Source organism: Mastigoproctus giganteus, chromosome 9 (assembly GCF_048544385.1).
Source record: "Mastigoproctus giganteus isolate SK-2022 chromosome 9, ASM4854438v1, whole genome shotgun sequence".
NCBI lineage: Eukaryota > Metazoa > Arthropoda > Arachnida > Uropygi > Thelyphonidae > Mastigoproctus > Mastigoproctus giganteus.
In genome coordinates, this window is record NC_143583.1 from 186880818 (window position 1) to 186899994 (window position 19177).

General features: G+C 38.5%; 1 protein-coding gene across 1 annotated transcript in view; it reads right to left on the reverse strand.

Moving 5' to 3' along the window:
• LOC150080950 (enoyl-CoA delta isomerase 2-like) overlaps positions 1-19177 on the reverse strand; it is a 161065-nt gene that overhangs the window by 115090 nt on the left and 26798 nt on the right. The gene's annotated exons all lie outside the window — the stretch shown is intronic.

A 19177-nucleotide genomic window follows, 5' to 3' on the forward strand; every position in this document is an offset into this window, starting at 1 on the left:
CGGCATTTAAGGAATTGGTAGCAGATTTTCGAGAAGTTGAAGCTGACTGAGCAGGACAAGGTTTCTCAAAATGGAAAGTGGAATGCAATGTGCTATCATCGGCAAAACTATGGATAGGATTTCCAGTCAATGGAAGAAGGTCATTAGTATACAAGAGGAAAAGAGTGGGGGAAAGAACCGAACCTTGGGAGACACCGGCATTAGTGGAGAAGTTAGAAGATAGAGAGCCATCTACCATCACCCTCAGTGAGTGATCAGAGAGAAAACTGGATAACCAATTACTAAAAACAGTTGGAAAACCATAAGATGGAAGCTTATTTAGAAGACCTTTATGCCAAACACGAATAAAAGCCTTTGAGATGTCAAGAGCAACTACTTGTGTTTCACCAAACCTTTCCATTGAATTAGTCCACAAATGGGTAACATAAGCCAGAATATCACCAGTGGATCGACACTGACGGAATCCATACTGGCGATCGTTGATCAGACAGAAGGTTTCTAGGTAGTTTAAGAGTTGGCAGTTAACTGATTTCTCCATTACTTTAGAAAGAGTAGAAGTAATTGCAATGGGACGATAATTGGATGGGAGGGATTTGTCACCCTTTTTAAGAACTGGCTGGATATGAGCAAATTTCCAAGCAGAAGGAAAAACACCTTTGGAATAAGAAAGTGAAAAAAGGCGGCAAAGAATAGGAGTAAGTTCAGGAGCACAGGTTTTTGAGAACAAGTGGAGAAATACCATCAGGACCTGGAACTTTCTTAGCATCAAGATTCATCAAAATCCTTCTGATATCCTTTTGACGGAAGACCACAGGAGGCATTGAATGGAGCGTGTTGGGAATAGTGGGAGGTGTTTTACCAAGATCATTAATACATGAGCTGGAAGAAAAATGGGATGCTAGCAGGTCAGCTTTATCCTTGGCTGAAGTGACAACAGAACAATCTGGTTTGGACAGAGGTAGGAGCAGAGATGGGCAAAGGTTGCGGCCAATAGCTTTGGCAAGAGACCAGAATGCTCGGCTACCATTAGGGCAAGAAGCAAGTTTTCTACTCTTAGCCTTTTCAAACTCTAGTTTGGACTGATTAATAACTGCTTTACAATTGTTGCGAGCTTTGGTGTAGGCAGAAAATGAAACTGAAGAATTAGAAACAAGCCAATTATGATATGCAACATTCTTCTCTTGAACAGCCTTAGCACATTTATTGGAAAACCAAGGTTTAGATAAAGGATGAGATTTTAAAGTGGAGTGTGGGATAAAGGATTCCATTCCTGCAAGAATAATTTCACTGACACGATTTGAGCAAATGTTGACATCAGAAGTTTTGAAACAGTAATCCGACCAAGGAAAAGAAGAAAAGAAGTCTCGCAGGTCATCCCATTTTGCATTCTTGTAATGCCAAACAACACGAGGTTCGGAATAGCCATGAGATAAAGGTTCCATTGGAGAAGAGACAATCACCAAGTTGTGATCTGAAGTGCCTAAAGGACTTCTCACTTCGACCTTGTACTTAGAAGGGTTGTTTGTGAGAAAAAGATCAAGCGTATTGACTGTATGATTAGGATTGTCCAGTATTCTTGTAGGTAAATGAACAATCTGTGCTAGGTCATTAGTAATTGTAAAAGCCTCAGCATCTCGACCTGCTGGGTTGGTGTGACTAGAAAACGGAAGCCAGCTGGAGTTGTGAACATTAAAATCACCAAGGAAAATTACCTCACTGTTAGGAAAGTTGGACTGGAGAAAGTCAAGTTGCAAAGAGAGGAAGTCAAAGAGCTCCAAATGATTAGTTGAGTTGGGAGAACAGTAGAGACAACAGATGAATTTGACACAATGAGGTAGAGAGATTTTAAGCCAGAGAAGATCAAAGAGAGGAGATTCCAAATTGCCAAGTTTCTGACAGGGAATATCAGAACGGACATATGCACAAGTACCACCTTTGAGTTGAAAGGAATCATACAGCGAATAATTTGGGCATCTGAGATGAGCAGTAGTTGAATCAACCGATAACTGAGATTCTGTCAGAAAAAGTACATGGGGTTTGGCAGACTGCAAGTGGAAATGGATATCGTTGAGATTAGAATTGAGACCACGTATATTTGTGTAATGAATTAGGAAGTGCTTGGGAGGTTTAGATCTTTTCGCAGATAAGCTTGCTCTATTAGTTTGACAATTTGTGATGTATTCAATAGTAAGAAAAAGTGGTGGGACATGCTGTATGAAGTAATGAAATTTTTGGATATGGCGTACACATCCTTGACATAACGTGGCCTCGACAATGCTCCCCGCATACACACTACTCGAACTCCCTCCAGTCACTATTTGGCAGATTAGAGGTAGCAAGATTATACACTAGCTGATCCGGAAGCCTCCTAGAGAGTTACCAACAGGTTCGGTCTGGTGTACTAACTAGCGGCTGGCCTGCGAACACCATTTTAGAGCTGTACCCTCAAAATGTAAGGAATATTGGATCTCGCCACGACGTTCATCATAACCTCAAAAGTCATCAATCATACTGCATGATGGAAGAGATAGGGAAGGGTTGACCAGAACTTAGCTCTAGAGACTAAACATGGGTTCCACCACTTCAAGCCTCCAATAAGCAAAGTGGTGGTATTTCACCGGTTGATGAGAGTCATCTACCACCTAGTACTGCCTGGTAACATAGAGGGGCGGCATTTCTCCATGTGGTGTGGCACCACACCTCGACCCCTGCTTACGTTGGTTCACACCTGGGTGGTCCCCCACCATGTACTTGTGATTGAGGTTATACCCAGGATTACTAACAGTCCCAACATCGTGAAGATGCAAGCAGAGGATTTGGCTGTCACAGACCGTCCGGACTTCGCCGAAATTGGGTCCACTTGACTTGAGTGTCACCCGAATATCAGTTCCATCAGCGTTTTAGACTCCCACATAGCAAGTACAGCTTGTCTGGCATATCTGAGAGAATATCTGACAACCTTAAGGACCAGGTTTGCAACCTGGTGTGTGTGTGTGTGTGTGTGTGAGAGAGAGAGAGAGAGAGAGAGAGAGAAAAAGTGAACTCAGGCACTGATGTCAACAAAGAAATGACAGATGTCCATACAGAACAGGTTCAACATATATACTCATATGTTGACTCATGTCAACACATACTTGTGCTAAGATAGTATTTACTGCATACATGTGATTGTAGACAAAGTAGCCTCCACTATTCTGATAAAGAAGTGTTGTCAGATGTCTAAATTACTGATTTCAAATGATTTCAGATATCTCCATAACTAAAAATCAGAGCTGTTAGCCCTAGAAAATGAATCTGTAATACACAAAGGAGTCAGAAATTACTATCTTAGTATTCTAACAGTATTGTCTTTCCATAGTGTCCAATCTATGTATGATGGCATGCAGCTTATATAAAAGCTCTCTCTCTCCTCTAAGACCTGACATTGTTACAGAGTTGGTATAACAGTAATGCTAATTTTGAGGAAATAAAAATAAAAAGTTTATTTAAATTTTTATGTTATTTTATTATCTATTTTACATTACTGTTGCAAAATTGTATGTTTCTATCTGTCAGCTCAGAGTTAAACTCAGATAAAAACAATCTTGGTGGCTTTTAGTTTCATTTCTACATCTGGTTGACATATTCAAGGATTACATATGCATGCTACATCCAACCTCTAAAAGTTTTATTATACTGTGTACATCTATTAAGTAATAGTCTATATCATTCTGCTGCATATGCACAGGCCATCTAGCATTTCCTCTTTAACATGTAATGAGAACAATACATTAACTTTAAAGCCATACTATATTGTTGTCTTCTTACCCTACAAGAATTTCTTGAAGAGACATGTGCATGTACATGTGCATGCACACACACATTTAATAGAGTTTAATTTTGGTGGTCAAACCTTTAGAGAAGATAAAATGCATTGTATGTTCAACTTCAAAGCTAATTTTGAATATCTGTTTAGATCACCACTATGAAAGTTCTAAATTTCAGCAATCTTCCAGGAAATATCTTCAGTGTTATTCACAGGGGCATTCCACAGTGTAGATACAATACCTTAACTGACAAGACACTACCCATACACATTGCTGCTGCCATGGGGTAATGATTCATATTTGTCCTACACTTTGTGGTAAGTCACTAAATTTTCAGTGACAAGCCACCTTGAATGTGGCTTATCATAGATGCTGCAACCAGTTGTTTCAGATATCTTTATAAAATCATACACAGCCTGATTTGGACTTATTTCAGAGTAAAAACTAAGCACACACTGAAATTTACATGCTGCCACTTCTGCATCGGTCTTGCACATGGAATAATTTGTGGAACTGATTTCCCATCAGGGCTAGTCACATCGCCTAGGACAATGCATTTTATAAAACCTATGCAATGCAACTGATAGAAATCCAGAAAATAAACTGTTTTCTACAAATGTAATACATAAAATTAATGAATGGGAAGCAATGATCACAAAAATTATGATATATGTCCGAGGGCTGTTCAATAAAGAATGATCATAACTTTTCATGAATAACTATACTGCTTGATGTTTCTAGTTGAGCTGCAAAATTTAAGCCCAAACCAAGCCACATCACATAGCAACTGCACAGATGACTCATGCACATGGTGGACCTTGGTGGGCAGTCAAGTTTATGCCTGTTCAGTTTTTGCCTATGTAACAATGGATGTGACATACGAGGAACAGTATGCTGCTCTCAAATTTTGTTTGTCTCAAAAAACATCAGCTGCAGCATATGAAATGGTAATAGAGGCTTGTTAGCCCACAGACCACTGTAGTTAAAGTGAAGTGATGATGAACAGGTCAAACCACCTCCAACTGTAAAGGCCTACTCAAGTAGATGTTCATGGTGAACGAAGAGTGCAGGTCACTGTGTGACAGATGACATCACGATACAATATGGAGAATACGAGAACAATATCCCAAATGATGATGCACCACACACTCAGATGGAAGAGTGCAGGTCACTGTGTGACAGTTGACATCACGATACAATATGGAGAATACGAGAACAATATCCCAAATGATGATGCACCACACACTCAGATGTATGCAGTTCCACAGGAAACACCCTCTCCCCACCACTGATCATCCATTGATGGCAGATGCTGGTTGGACACTGGAGTACTGGAAATGAGATGGTCAGATGAGTCCAAATAACTGGTGCAATATGCCTTAATGTGTTGCACAAGCAACATGAGTCCATGGACCCACTGTGCATGGTGCCCACTATCCAGGCAGTGTTAACAGCTGCTTAATATGGAGCATGTTCTGCTGGCAAGAACTAGAACTCCTGGTGCATATGCACTTACGTTTCACTAGTGAGGTCTACCAGCAGGTAGACCTCACTAGTGAAAGGCAGGGTGCCCATAGTCTCTTAGGAGACTATGGACACCCTGCCACGTTATGTTACATTTTTCCCAGACAGAAACAGGATCTTCCAAGATGATAATGCACCATGTTATCAGGCCCACACTATGCACGATTTGTTCAAAGAACATAGTGAAAATATTATCAATCTTGATTAGCCTCCAAATTCACTTGACCTCAAAACAATTAAACACCTGTGGGATGTTTTAGAATAGGAAGTGAGGCATATGGACATACAACTGTCATTGATTCCAACATGGTCGAAAGCCTTGTCGGTGACTATTGTCAGGGAGACGTGGAATATATTATGCAAAAAGGTGGAACAAGACCAGGGGCAAAAGTTCACGTTGTGAAGTTGAGGAAGGTGATATTGTTGTACAGCAGTGGCACTAATGACATTAAGAGTAAGAGATCTGCAGATTTACTTAACAAGTACAGGTCAATGTTGAAAAAAAATCACGAGTTAGGGTGAGATTTGAAAGCATCTGCAATTCTGCCCAGACGCAATAGGAGGGATTATATGATGAGAGCCTTGTCAATCAATTTGGCCCTGGATAGATTGTGCAAGGCTCATGGGGTAGAATTTTTTTCAGTGTGGTCTGTGCTTGTTAATAGGAAAGACTGCTTCTACAGGGAAGGTGTACACTTAATTAGAAAGTGCTGATGTTATCGAAGCAGTGTTAGGTGGGTTGGAAAACTGCTAGCTTAGGGGGGGATTCACAGACTAAAAGAACAATAGTAGCCGCAGGCAGAGGCGAAAGAGATTCTTGCACTGCTTCTATTAGAATGAGCAGCAGCCTAGAGAGCAGGTTTCTGGGGATTTCAAGAACTGCTGTGAGTCAGTATGGAACAAGTAAATACATGGGCTGTGTTAGGGTAGCTAAGAATAAGAACAGGTGCATATATATCTGTTGTACACCAATGCTAGGAGTTTGGTAAATAAATCTGATGAATTTGAAATGCTGGTTGAGACGTGATGTCACACAGATATAAGCAGTGCATAACTGGAATTTGGGGAGTACAATGTGTACAGAAAAGACAGACAGGGTAGGAAGGGAGGAGGGGTTATGCTGTTAGTTAAGAAACATAAAATCTAAGGAAGTGCACCCAGTTGACACTGGTTGACAATGCAATGTTGAGTCAGTTTGGTGTGACATAAACACTGGAAAGGGAAAATGAGAGTAGGAATGTGTTATAGAATTAATGACTCTGAAGAGTACAATGAACAACTGTGCAGAGAAATAGAGTGGGCCAGTAGATCAGAATGTCTTGTAATGGAGGGTTTTAACTTTCCAGATATTGACTGGAACTTGTGAATTGGTCGCTCGCATGCCAGCAAGACATTTGTGGATTTATTGGAGGATTGTTTTCTACAGCAACATGTTCGAGGGGCAAACAAAGGGAGTAATACGCTTGAGCTGATTATCAGCAGTGATTATTTGTGCATTAAGAATTTGATAAAGTAACCACTAGGTGACAGTGACCACAGTCTACTGATGTGGTTATGTTATTTGGTTTCTAGGAGCATTAGCAACTAAGGCCATATTGCTCTGGGTATATGCGGTGGTCATTCCCTAACCTTGCCGCATCCTCCGTATTTGGTGGTCACGGGTTCGAACCCCGGTCTAATCAAGAAGCATGTGCTACACACTGCTGCTCCTGCCCACCTGGCTACGGAGGCGCCTCTACTGATGTGGAATTTACTTAAAGATGTAACTACCATCAAGGTGACTACAGTGTCTCAGACAGTTTTTAAATTCTATACAGTGGGATCAACTGATGATGTTAAAAATAGAGAGTTCTAAATGGGAAGCCTTCAAGGAATTTATCTTGGAAGCTACCAGGCTTTTCATACCAACCAAGAAATACTTTTCAAGATTTAGATCTAAATGAATTGCGCCTCCGTAGCCAGGTCGGCAGGAGCAGCAGTGGTTAGCACACGCTTCTTGATTAGACTGGGGTTCGAGCCCATGACCTTTCCACATCCTCTGTTTCACCAAACACGGAGGATGCAGAAAGGTCAGGGATTGACTACCGCATATCCCCGGAGCAACATGGCCTTAGTTGCTAATGCTCCTAAAAACCAAATAAAAACCTAAATCAATGTCAAATGAACTAATGAGGCTCGTGGCAGAGAAGAAAAATGCACGGGATGTATATAAATTATCAGGCGATACAGAAGCCTATGGCAGATATAAGCTAGTCTGTAATCAAGTCACAAAGGAGGTTAGGCAAGCGAAGGCTGATTACGAGAAATACATGGCAAAGGATGCAAAGAAACACAACAGAGACTTCTTTACTTATGTAAACTCTAGAATTAAGGGGATGGATCAGATTGGTCCACTTGATATTGATGGTTTGACTGCTTATGATCCTGCTCAGATAGCTGCCAAACCAAATGAGTATTTTGCATCTACATTCACACGAGGAATTCCGTAAGGAAGAGGGAGGACAGAAGTTTACTAAACTCTAACAGGGAGCTAAATGATTTTGTAATAACAGAGAGCAAAGTGGAGGAGAAATTGTCGAAGTTAAACATAAGAAAGGCACCTGGGATGGATGGGATCTATCCAGTTATATTAAAGGAGGTGGCAAAGGAAGTAAGCAAACCCTAAGTCATAATTATGAGAGCATCCTTGGACACAGGGGAAGTCCCCATGATTATGAGATTATGATTATGAGAAATCTTTGGCAATGGAAGCAAAGACTTCTTTACTTAATATAAACTCTAAAAGTTAGGGGATAAATCAGATTGGTCCAGTTGGTATCAGTGGTGTGACTGTAGGTGACCATTCTCAGATAGCTGCCAAACTAAATGAATATTTTGCATCTGCTTTCACACATGAGGAGTTATTCAAGGAGAAGGAGAGGACCAGATGTTTATCAAACTCTAACTGGAAGTTAAATGATTTTGCAATTACTTAGAGCAAAGTGGAGGAGAAATTGTTGAAGTTAAACATAAGAAAGCCACTTGGGGTGGATGGGATATATCCGGTTATATTAAAGGAGGTGGCAAAGGAAGTAAGCAAACCCTAAGCCATAATTATGAGAGCATCCTTGGACACAGGGGAAATCCCCACGGACTGGAGATGTGCAAATATATCTCCAATTCACAAAGGGAGATCAAAGGGTGACATGAGTAATTACAGACCTGTTAGTTTGACTTCTGTTCCAGGGAAAATAATGCAGTCACTGGTTAAAGAAGCAAAGCAGGATTATCTAGACAAGACAGCAGTAATAATTCAGACACAGCATGGGTTTGTTAAGAGGAAGTCTTGTCTGACCAATTTGATTGGATACTATGACATGGTCACAAATAAACTGGATGCAAAAAATAATTTTGATATCATATACTTGGATTTTAAGGACACAAAAGGTGATATAATTGTACACATTGGCACTAATGATATTAAAAGTAGGAGACCGGTGGAATTACTTAACGAGTACAGGTCACTATTGAAAAAAAAGCCATGAATTAGGGTTGAATTTGAAAGTGTCTGGAATTCTGTCCAGACAAGATAGGAGGGAGTATACGATGAGAGCCTTGTCGATCAATTTGGCCCTGGAAAGATTGTGTAAGGCTCAAGGGGTAGAATTTTTTTCAGCCTGGTCTATACTTGTTAACAGGAGAGACTGCTTCTACAGGGATGGGATACACTTAAATAGAAAGGGTGCAAGAATATTTGCTGATGCTATCAAGGCAGTGTTAGGTGGGTCGAAAAACTGCTAGCTTGGGGGGGGGATACAAGGACTAAAAGATTAACAGTAGCCACTGGCAGAGGTGAAAGTGATTCTTGCACTGCTTCTATTGGAATGAGCAGCAGCCTGGAAAACAAGATGCAGGATATTTCAGAGACTGCTGGGAGTCACTGCAGTACAAGAAAACACATGGGTTGTGTTAGGGTGGCTAAGAATAGGAACAGGTACATGTATACTTGCGTATACACCAATGCTAAGAGTTTGGTAAATAAATTTGATGAATTTGAGGTATTGCTCAAAACATCAAAGGCAGATATTGTTGGGATATCAGAGACATGGTGTAACACAGATATAAGGAATGCAGAATTGGAATTTGGGGAGTACAATGTGTACAGAAAGGATAGACAGGAGAGGAAGGCTTATGCTGTTAGTTAAGAAACACATAAAATCCAAGGAAGTGAAGCCAGTCAACATCGCTGGATAGTGCAGTGTCGAGTCAGTTTGGTGTGACATTAGAATTGGGAGATCGAAATTGAGAGTAGGAGTGTGCTATAGGCCTAATGACTCTGATGTGTATAATAAGAAACTGTACAGGGAAATAGAGTGAGCCAGTAAATCAGAGAGTCTTATAATGGGGGATTTTAATTTCCCAGATATTGACTGGAATTTGTGGGTTGGTCACTCACACACTAGCAAGGCTTTTGTGGATTTATTGGATGATTGTTTTCTACATCAGCATGTTCAGGAGGCAACTAGAGGGAGTAATACTCTTGATCCGATTATCAGTAGTAATTCTTCATGCATTAAGAATCTGCAGATAAAGGAACCACTAGGTGGCAGTGATCAGAGTGTGCTCAAGTGGAATTTACTCAAAGAGGTAACTACCATCAGGGGTAAAGGGAAGGGTTTTTGCTTTCGTAAAGGCAACTACAATGGTCTGAGACAGTATTTAAATTCTATACAGTGGGACCAACTGATGATGTTACCAACAGCAAATTCAAAATGGGAAGCATTCAAAGAATTTATCTTGGAAGCTACTAGGCTTTACATACCAACTAAGAAATATTGGATTGGGGTCACATTTGCACATCTCCAATGCATGGGTACCTCCCTGAGTCCAGGGAAGCTCTCATAATTATGGCTAAGGGTTTGCCTACTTCCTTTTAAGGCTCAGCTATTTTGAACAGACAGGTATTTCGAACAAACAGAGGGGTGCAATGGGAGTGGTTTTTTTTTTTTTTTTTTTTTGGCTGATGCTGCATAAGCTTGTTTTCTTGCATCATATGCCTCTACTAATGCTAATGCTAATTTCAAGAAAGCTTTTGATACTGTTGCACATGGAAGACTACTGTACAAATTGGAGCAGTATGGCATTAAGGGTAAGTTGCTACAATGGATAAAAGGATGGTTGAGTGGGAGAAGACAGAGAGCGGTTATCAATGAACACTGCTCTTTGTGGACTGATGTTATTGGCGATGTTCCCCAGAGTTTGGTGTTCGGCCCTTTGTTGTTTTGTGTATTTATCAATGATATTGATGAAGGTATATCAAGCTTAATGTCAAAGTTTTCAGATGTTACAAAGGTTGGCGGGGTTGTTAATAACAGTAATAACATTATGGTGCTGCAACAGGATTTGGAAAAGTTGGGGAGACTGGCTGAGAAGTGGTAACTGAAGTTTAACATTGACAAATGCAAACTACTGCATATGGGTAGCAGTAACCCCCAGGGGTAATTTTAGGTAATTGTGCAGTATGATATCAATGCTGATGGGATTCGTCCTCTTTCTCGGATTTCAAAGCTAAACTGAAAGGGGGCATAAACTGAAATTGAGGAAAGTACCAACTTGAACCAGAGAAATGTACCAACTTGGTGGTGTTACACTCAGGGTAGTGGAGAATGAAAAAGACCTGGGGGCAAATGTGCAGTCAGATATGAAGTCCTCTGAGGAATGCAGATGGGCTGCCAGAGCAGGTCTTGTCAATGATGTATAGGAATTTTGCTAGAATGGATAAGGGGGCAATTATCCCCCTTGTATAAGGCAATGGTCATGTCACACCTTGAGTCCTGACTTGAGTCTGGAGGCCTCATTTTAGGAAGGATGTGAAGTTGCTAAAATGAGTATAGAGAAGGGCAACAAGATTGATGTGAAAAACAAAGGGATGCTCTTTGTTTTTCAAAGAGCATCCCTTTCACGCCGGTGCCAGTGTCTGGAGACTAGGCACCGGCGAGGTGATCTGATAGAGGTGTATAAGGCCTTGAATGGTTTGAGCAGGCTCAATACTGATGGGATTCTTCTGCTTGCTCAGATTAAGAACCTGAGGGGGCATAGATTCAAACTGAGGAAGTACAGTTGTAGAATAGATGTGTGGAAATTTGCCTTTAATAAAATAAATTTAAGGCTGAACTAGACAACATTTAGGGTGACTGGATGGGTGAAATGGGAAGGGTTTTTTTTTTTTTTTTTTGCTAATGCTGTATAAGCTTGCTTTCTTGCATAATATGCAAGGAAGCAAGTTTATACCTCAACTAATGCTAATGCCTTGTAGGCAGCATGGCTGCAAATCCCTATAGACATCTTCAGGCATGTAGTGGAGCCAATGCTTAGGTAAATAGTGGCTGTTATCCGTGCCAACACCAACCCAACATGGCATTACATAGGTGATCATAATAGAGTGATCACTGATTGTATATATTTATATAATAATAATATATATGGTAGTAGTTGAAAAAAAAAAAAAAAAAATATATATATATATATATCATAAAAATAAAAAAGCAATGTATATAATATATGGTTATTTATTTATTACCCAGGTTATGTGTAAATCACTGAGAGAAATATGCTACGTTGTTCCACATTCATATGAGAAACAAATATGAATTCCCACACTCATAATTTTAAAAAGCTAAAGCTGTTTAAAAACATGAGTGTAGGAAATTTATATTTTTTGCATCACATTGCTTCACTACTCTATATTTCTCCCTCAAAAATTCTGTTTGGATGTCGATTCAATGGACCAAAACATGATAGTCACATAATGACAGATACATGCTGTACACAAGCTATTTGAATATATTTTGAAGTAAGACCTGAATAAAGTTTGCAAAATGTGGCCATGCATTTTCAAATAGGATGAGTTCTTCTGTCAGCTGTCCCAGATAATTGCACTTGATATGAGGCACAAGAGGGTCAAAGTTCTGGCACACCATACCCAGTTAACACTGGAATTGAGTTTTTTAATGTCTAATTGAAAAAAATCATGACGTTCAAAGAAAACAGCTACCACAACTTTTGCTGAAGAAATCTGTTGATGATATTTTTTGCGCTTGGAGATGTGAGGACACTTCTGCTGTGTACTGGAAAGATTAGATCTGGTTCAAAAAGTATTTCTAGTGGTTCTTGCTTTTACGCAGTTATAAAAGGATTCACTGCATGTTGATTTAATTGGGATACAAATAGATCAGTGTGCAGCTATCTGAAATATCGTACAAAAAAAATTACACATGCGCACACACACACACACACACACACACACACACACACACACACACACACACACACACACACTGCGACAAAAATAAAACCAAAGCAGGCCTTTTAATCAACTATCATGTCATTTTCTGGTTGACTGTCCCTTACATTGAAGCATGTGGTCAAACACTTTTAAATCACATCTCATATGATTTATCTCACTTCTAGAAAATGAAGAATTACTGATGTACTTAAAATATATTGGCCTGTACAGGAGCATATAATTTAACATCTTTAACAATATGTTGCCTGTAAATAAACCAAGAACAGACACGATTTGGCCTCAGTAGCCCTTGTGTCGTTAAACCCAATAGCAGCAAAAACAACAATGACAATGGTATTTTGTCATTGTTGTATTTCTCTTCATCTGATTGGAGATGTGATTCCTGTATGCCTGAGAGTTGACAAATCTTTGTTAATTAATGTTGTGAAGATTTATAAGATGAGGGGATACATTCAGAAATATTCTGCATATTTGTATGAGTCTGGAGAGGTTAGTGTTGCTGGGTTATTGAATTTTCTGTTGGGAGCTGCTGTTATTATGTTGGTTATATATGGTGAATCGCTTGCAGAAGTTATTAACTTTGTAAGAAGCTTGACACCAAGCTCACTGATGATCTGTTGAAGAGGCTTCATGTCTAATTTGTGTTACATTATTATAAAGCTGGTCCCTGGATACTGTATAGGAAAAACCAAGTTTGCTATTGAGCCATCTTTAAACTCTAGGGCAAGGAGTTACTTGAGGGGCTCCACACCAGATTTTGGAAGCATATAATGGGAAAGGTGCATCTTTGAAATATTTTATGATATTTTGCTTCTTTTTTTTTTTTTTTTCATGTTTGACCAACCATTTTGTTTTTTGAATTTTTTTGGGCAATATGCAAATAGTGGGAATGAAAAGAGAGATTTTTGTCAAATACTACTCCTAGGTCTTTAGCATAGACATTAAGAATTGAGCCATCTGCAATTTCTAAGTAGTTTGGTTTTGTAAAGAATAGGCTATTTGAATTTCATCAGATTTGTTTGCATTGACAGTCAGGTTAAGTTCTTTCAGATACCTAATGATTTGATATACACTTGGACCTCTATATAACAAAATCAATCGTTCCCTTGAAAAAATTCATTAAACAGAAATTTCGTTATAAAGAAATATGACCTTTTCAACAGTGAAAAATACTGTAAATTAAGAAATATAGTAAAAAGTAGGAAATAAATCAGAAATAAGTGGAAATTAATAAATTTCCCATTCATTTAAGTAAATTTTAAAATAATTAATTTATTAATACATACATATTAAGAAATGACTATGTACATGATGCACACAATATATTAGTACACTTTTAAGAATTATGTCATAAAATATTTGGTTATTTTTTGTTGTACACTGGGTTCTACTGTACACCGTTCATAAAATTGTTCCCATTTGTTTAAACATGGAAATATATTTTCTGTTTCATTTTCTTCCCACTGAAGGCCTCGACGCAAAGTTTAAAATGCTGCCAACATTTCTTGTTTGGAATGTTTAATATTGCTATTGCCTTCATTCCATTTGTTGCCCTCGTTTTCATCCAACTCATTGTCAATAGTTTTTTAAATATGCTCCAAAATGTTGGAGTCACTCGGATATTCAGCTACTATGACATCATTATCAACTCCTAAAAATTCATCAAGAACAATTTCTCCACTGATCAAACCTCTCACTTGGAGTTATTCCCAAGATTGCTCAATGCCTTGTAGTAGTTCATCTCTCTTATGTTAATTGGTGTTTTAGCAAAACCTACTTTTGCGAAACAATTCTTAATCATTGTTTTCGTCACATCTTGGCTCCACACTTTTGCCAACTCTGATATGCACATCTGCAAATCTATAACAGAATCTATAGGTTGGTTGGTTGGTTTATATTCTCAGTATAATTCTGTTCAGTATGCACCTTCAGTAGTGCATTTTCAAATTCTAATTAATGCCTTGGTCCATTGGCTACAGTTTAGACGAGGTATTCGGAGGGAAGAAAACAAGCTTCACACTTGTAAATTTCGAAACTGCCGAGTTAAGGTGGGCAGGGCAGTTGTCAACAATCAACGTGAATTTTCTGTGCTTCAGAGAAATTTAAAATCCACTGTTCAAATTTTTTTTTCAAAACTGTTTCTTTCCAATGAGTACAGTCTTCTTCAATTACAACTCCACCTTCACCAGAAATAACTTTTTCGAGTAAACCATGGCACTCTTTAAATTTGTCCAGCCAACCAAAACTGGCTTGGAATGTTTTATACTCCAGAAAAGATGCATACTCCATAGCCTTTTCTTTTATTAATGGCTCTGATATCGGCACGTTGTGGTCTAAATCAACTTCATCTTCATCCAGGCATAATTTTGTATGCTTCCGACTGGGTCCCGTTTCCTCAAACAGTCTGAAAATCGAAACATGGTTTTTCAGAATGGTTAACACACTACTTTGGCAGGAATACCAAATTTTAAAGTGATTTTATTTTTTTTTTATGCTCGGATCTACACTGTTTTTTTTGTTTTTGTTATTTGGTTTTTAGGAGCATTAGCAACTAAGGCCATATTGCTCCGGGATATGCGGTGGTCATTCCCTGACCTTTCCGCATCCTCCGTATTTGGTGGTGACGGGCTCGAACCCCGGTCTAATCAAGAAGCGTGTGCTACGCACTGCTGCTCCTTCCCACCTGGCTACGGAGGCGCCTGGATCTACACTATTAAGCACTTCCACTTTTCCACACTACACTCAAATATTTCCTCTTGGACATTCATTGTAAGGTTGCTTTCACAGCAGCTAAAACAAAACTGATTTAGGGACCACCTGTACCTACACCATGTAAACAGAGACAGGTGAAAGTGTGGATGACTCATTTCTTCGAAACAGATGAATTTCCGGGATAAAGAAAAATCACTCCTAATTTTCTAATAGGGTGCACACAGTAGAAAATAGGTTGATCAGACCCAATGTCTATGCTGGGAATATACGTCAATCTTTGTTATCTATGTGTCCATAGCAATGGCTGTGGACACACAGATAACAGTTAACCAGCACAACTTCTTGATACAGTAGTGTATAGGTTTTACTTCTTTTTAGCCATTGCTAACCCACTGCTGGACAAAGGCCTCTCCCAAAACCTTCCATTTTTTTCTATTTATCCTGTGCTGCGGTTGGCCAGTTTCCTCCTGCAGGGTTTTATGGATACCAATAAATTGTAATATGTTTTAGCTCTTAATTTGTAGAATTAATCCCTTTATCTCTTAAAAGCTAAAGGGATTAATTCTTAATCCTTTTAGTTTGTAATTCGTGCTTTATATAGCATCAGCTATATATTGCCTGAAGGCCAGAGGTGCGAACAATGCGTACCCGGGTCTCTTGAAATCAGTTCGTTATATGGAAACTATTTTCAATGTACAGTCTGTCCTCGTATAGCACGATAGTTGTGTTCCTAGAAACCCTCATGCAATGCAAAATCGTGCAATATAAACAACAGGTCCTATGGGAAAAACAGGGTTGTTAAGTGCAGACCACCCAAGTTTGAACACACATTTGTAACCAAAACATTACCATACACAATAAATTATCGTAATAAAATACGTAAGTATTTTATTACGACTATTATGTCATAAAATATTGCTACTGCTTTTGCTTCTATCGGAAGCAAACTTGTTTTTTGTTTGATTTTCTATCCAAACAGATGACAGCCGTTCCATCTCTTCCAATTCTTTGTGTCTTAATCTAATGGATTTTAATTACACTTTGAGTCGTTCCTGCTATGAAAGTTGTTTTTATTTTCTCTGCATTCTTTGTAATTCTCGGCGTTGCCTCATTTAGGGCTGTAGCACGTGCAATATTACATGGTCTTTCATTTCACTCAAAGCATTTCACAATTTCATATTTTTTCTCTATCGGCAGAGGCAGACTGGCCATAAGCCTTACCGGGGAAACCCCGGTGGGCCGGAGGCCGGTGTGATTTTGGCCATAAAACATAGTATGAGGCCACTATAAATTTTCCTGAGTAAGAATTTTTGACCCAGTCCGTTTCTGTTTATCGATATTGCTTTTCTTTTTCTCTCTGAATCTGCAGTGTCTTCACCAGGACACTTTCTTTTCACACCTTTTAAGTATTTTACTCATTTTTAGGGAATAAAGCACAATTACAAAACGAGGAGGCACCCTTGATACACATATTGTTCAAGGTTTAGGCCTAAATGGTTATCTAATGAACTAATGAGACTCGAAACAGAGAAGAAAAATGCATGGGATGCATATAAATTATCAAGCGACTCAGAAGCCTATGGCAGATATAAGCTAGTCTGTAATCAGGTCACAAAAGAGGTTAGGCAGGTGAAGGCAGATTACAAGAAATCCTTGGCAAAAGATGCTAAGAAAAACATAAACAAAGCTGTGCACGTGTAGCAACTGAATAAACACAACACCGTAAAGGCAGAGATACACTATTAACACCTCACATTTTACTAAGGCACATTTCTAGGGGTTACTACCATAAAACAATAAAAACAATTTCCAGTTGCGTTTCTGCTAGTGGAATCTGTTATAAACTGGTTGTAAACTCGATCTAATTACATTTGTGATTATACCGATAGCTGGAATTCTGCGGGTTTTTACGTTATTATGGCAAAATGTTTTTCCCCTTCACTGATATAAAAAACATAAATACATTTTCAGAATCTTCTCTTCATTCCTATTGTGTTGCGTTCGGTTGGGGTGATTCTGCATTCGACTGCCATTTCTTGTAAACACAAAGGCGAATTGTGCATAAGCGAATTCGGTTCATGTTATATAAGATATCGTTCCCCTATTTATAAATCGTGTATAATTGAATTCGTGTAGTGTAAACACGTTATACGAGGACTGACTGTAATGACCAAGGGAAAATCAAAAATGTTCGCTACATAGAAAAATTCACTATATGGAAGTTCATTACAGAAAGGTCCGACTGTAAGTGTAAACTCGTAACGTGGCTAACTTTTCAAATATCATCATTGGCTTTTGAATTAAATAAGTAGCTTTAAATCATTAGCATATGCCAGCAGATTTGACTTTGCATTCAAGAGTGGTTGTAGAGATGCCAAAATACAGTGCTGGAGAGTACACCTCCTATTGTGGTTGAGACAAGAATATCATTGCTGCTAGTAGAGAAGAGGAGATACCTACAATTTAGGCTGCATTGTACATATGAGATTACCACCGTGTCAATTATTGATGAGAAAATTATTTTTTAGTATCTTGACAGCTTTCTTGTGATCTATGTTATCAAAAGCATTTTTGATGTCTAAATAAAAGATATCAAAAGTACTTTCGACATTCTGCCTTACCTTGAAAAGCAATCTGGATCTGCACAATGATGTCAGCTAAGTTTGTTGCTATGAAGTGCCCTCTAGGATGAACTGCATTATGAGAGGTGCATTAGTGAAGATTGTATCTTGAAGGTATAATAGCAAGATTTTATCAATAATTTCAGTTATTACTGACAAAACGACAATTGGTTGGTAGCTTGTATGGTTATTACTGCTAGCTTGTTTAGGCACCACAGTAATCCAGAAGGTTTTCCATTGTCTAAAAAGGAATGGCAGGAAAAATGCACCTAGTAATTACTTGCACTAAACAATCAGTTATGTGTGCAATTGAAAATTTAATAATAAAATTAGGGATGCCATCTGGACCTTCACTGCTATCAAAGCATAGCTGTTTAATTATCCACTGTGCTGCTGTATTCTTGTTCATAAGTTGATTAATTAGAAAGGCTTGACTAAGAGGCACTTAATATTGCATGTGATCTGCTTCTAGAACTAGCACAGATAACAGAATCGTTTTTTTTTTTTTTTGCTGCACTTAATCCATTCTAAAACTTGATCATGCTGTAAGGTATCTCTTGTTTTTGCTGGAAGAATTGTTTTTATTGTTTTTTATCCTGAACAGTAAATAATTTCTATAAGATTGCTATATAGAAATTATATATTCAATACCACTCTTATACCACATGAAATTAATAATAGTTTATTAAGCTATTCACCTAAACTACTATGCATTAAGGTGACGTTTCAGGTATCTTAAAGATACCCATCATCAGATCATGCTGCTGATAGACTTCTCTTGCCAATGCTCCCAGAAACCTGATGTGCATAGGGAAGAGGGAAGGGAGGATTTTTGAGAGCATCGGCAGTGGAGTCTGTCAGCAGCATGGTCTGATGATGGGTATTAGTAAGATACCTGAAACTCACCTTAATGTATAGTAGTTTAAGCAAATAGCTTAATAAACTATATTATTAATTTCATGTAGTGTAAGACTGGCATTGAATATAGTAATAATTTTAATGGGAAAAAACCATGCAATGTCCTTCCCTAACTATATTAAACTTCTTAAAATAATGCTGTGCTATTTTATATTTTGCATGCTGATGAAGTGCCATATTTCTTCCATGCCTGTGGTATTTTTGTTTGCTTTTAAAGTATGGTTTTAGATAGGATTTTGAACTAAGGTTTGAAATGAGAAGATAGTCTTAAAAGTCTGGATGTTTTTGGACATCGACTGTTTCTAGCTGAT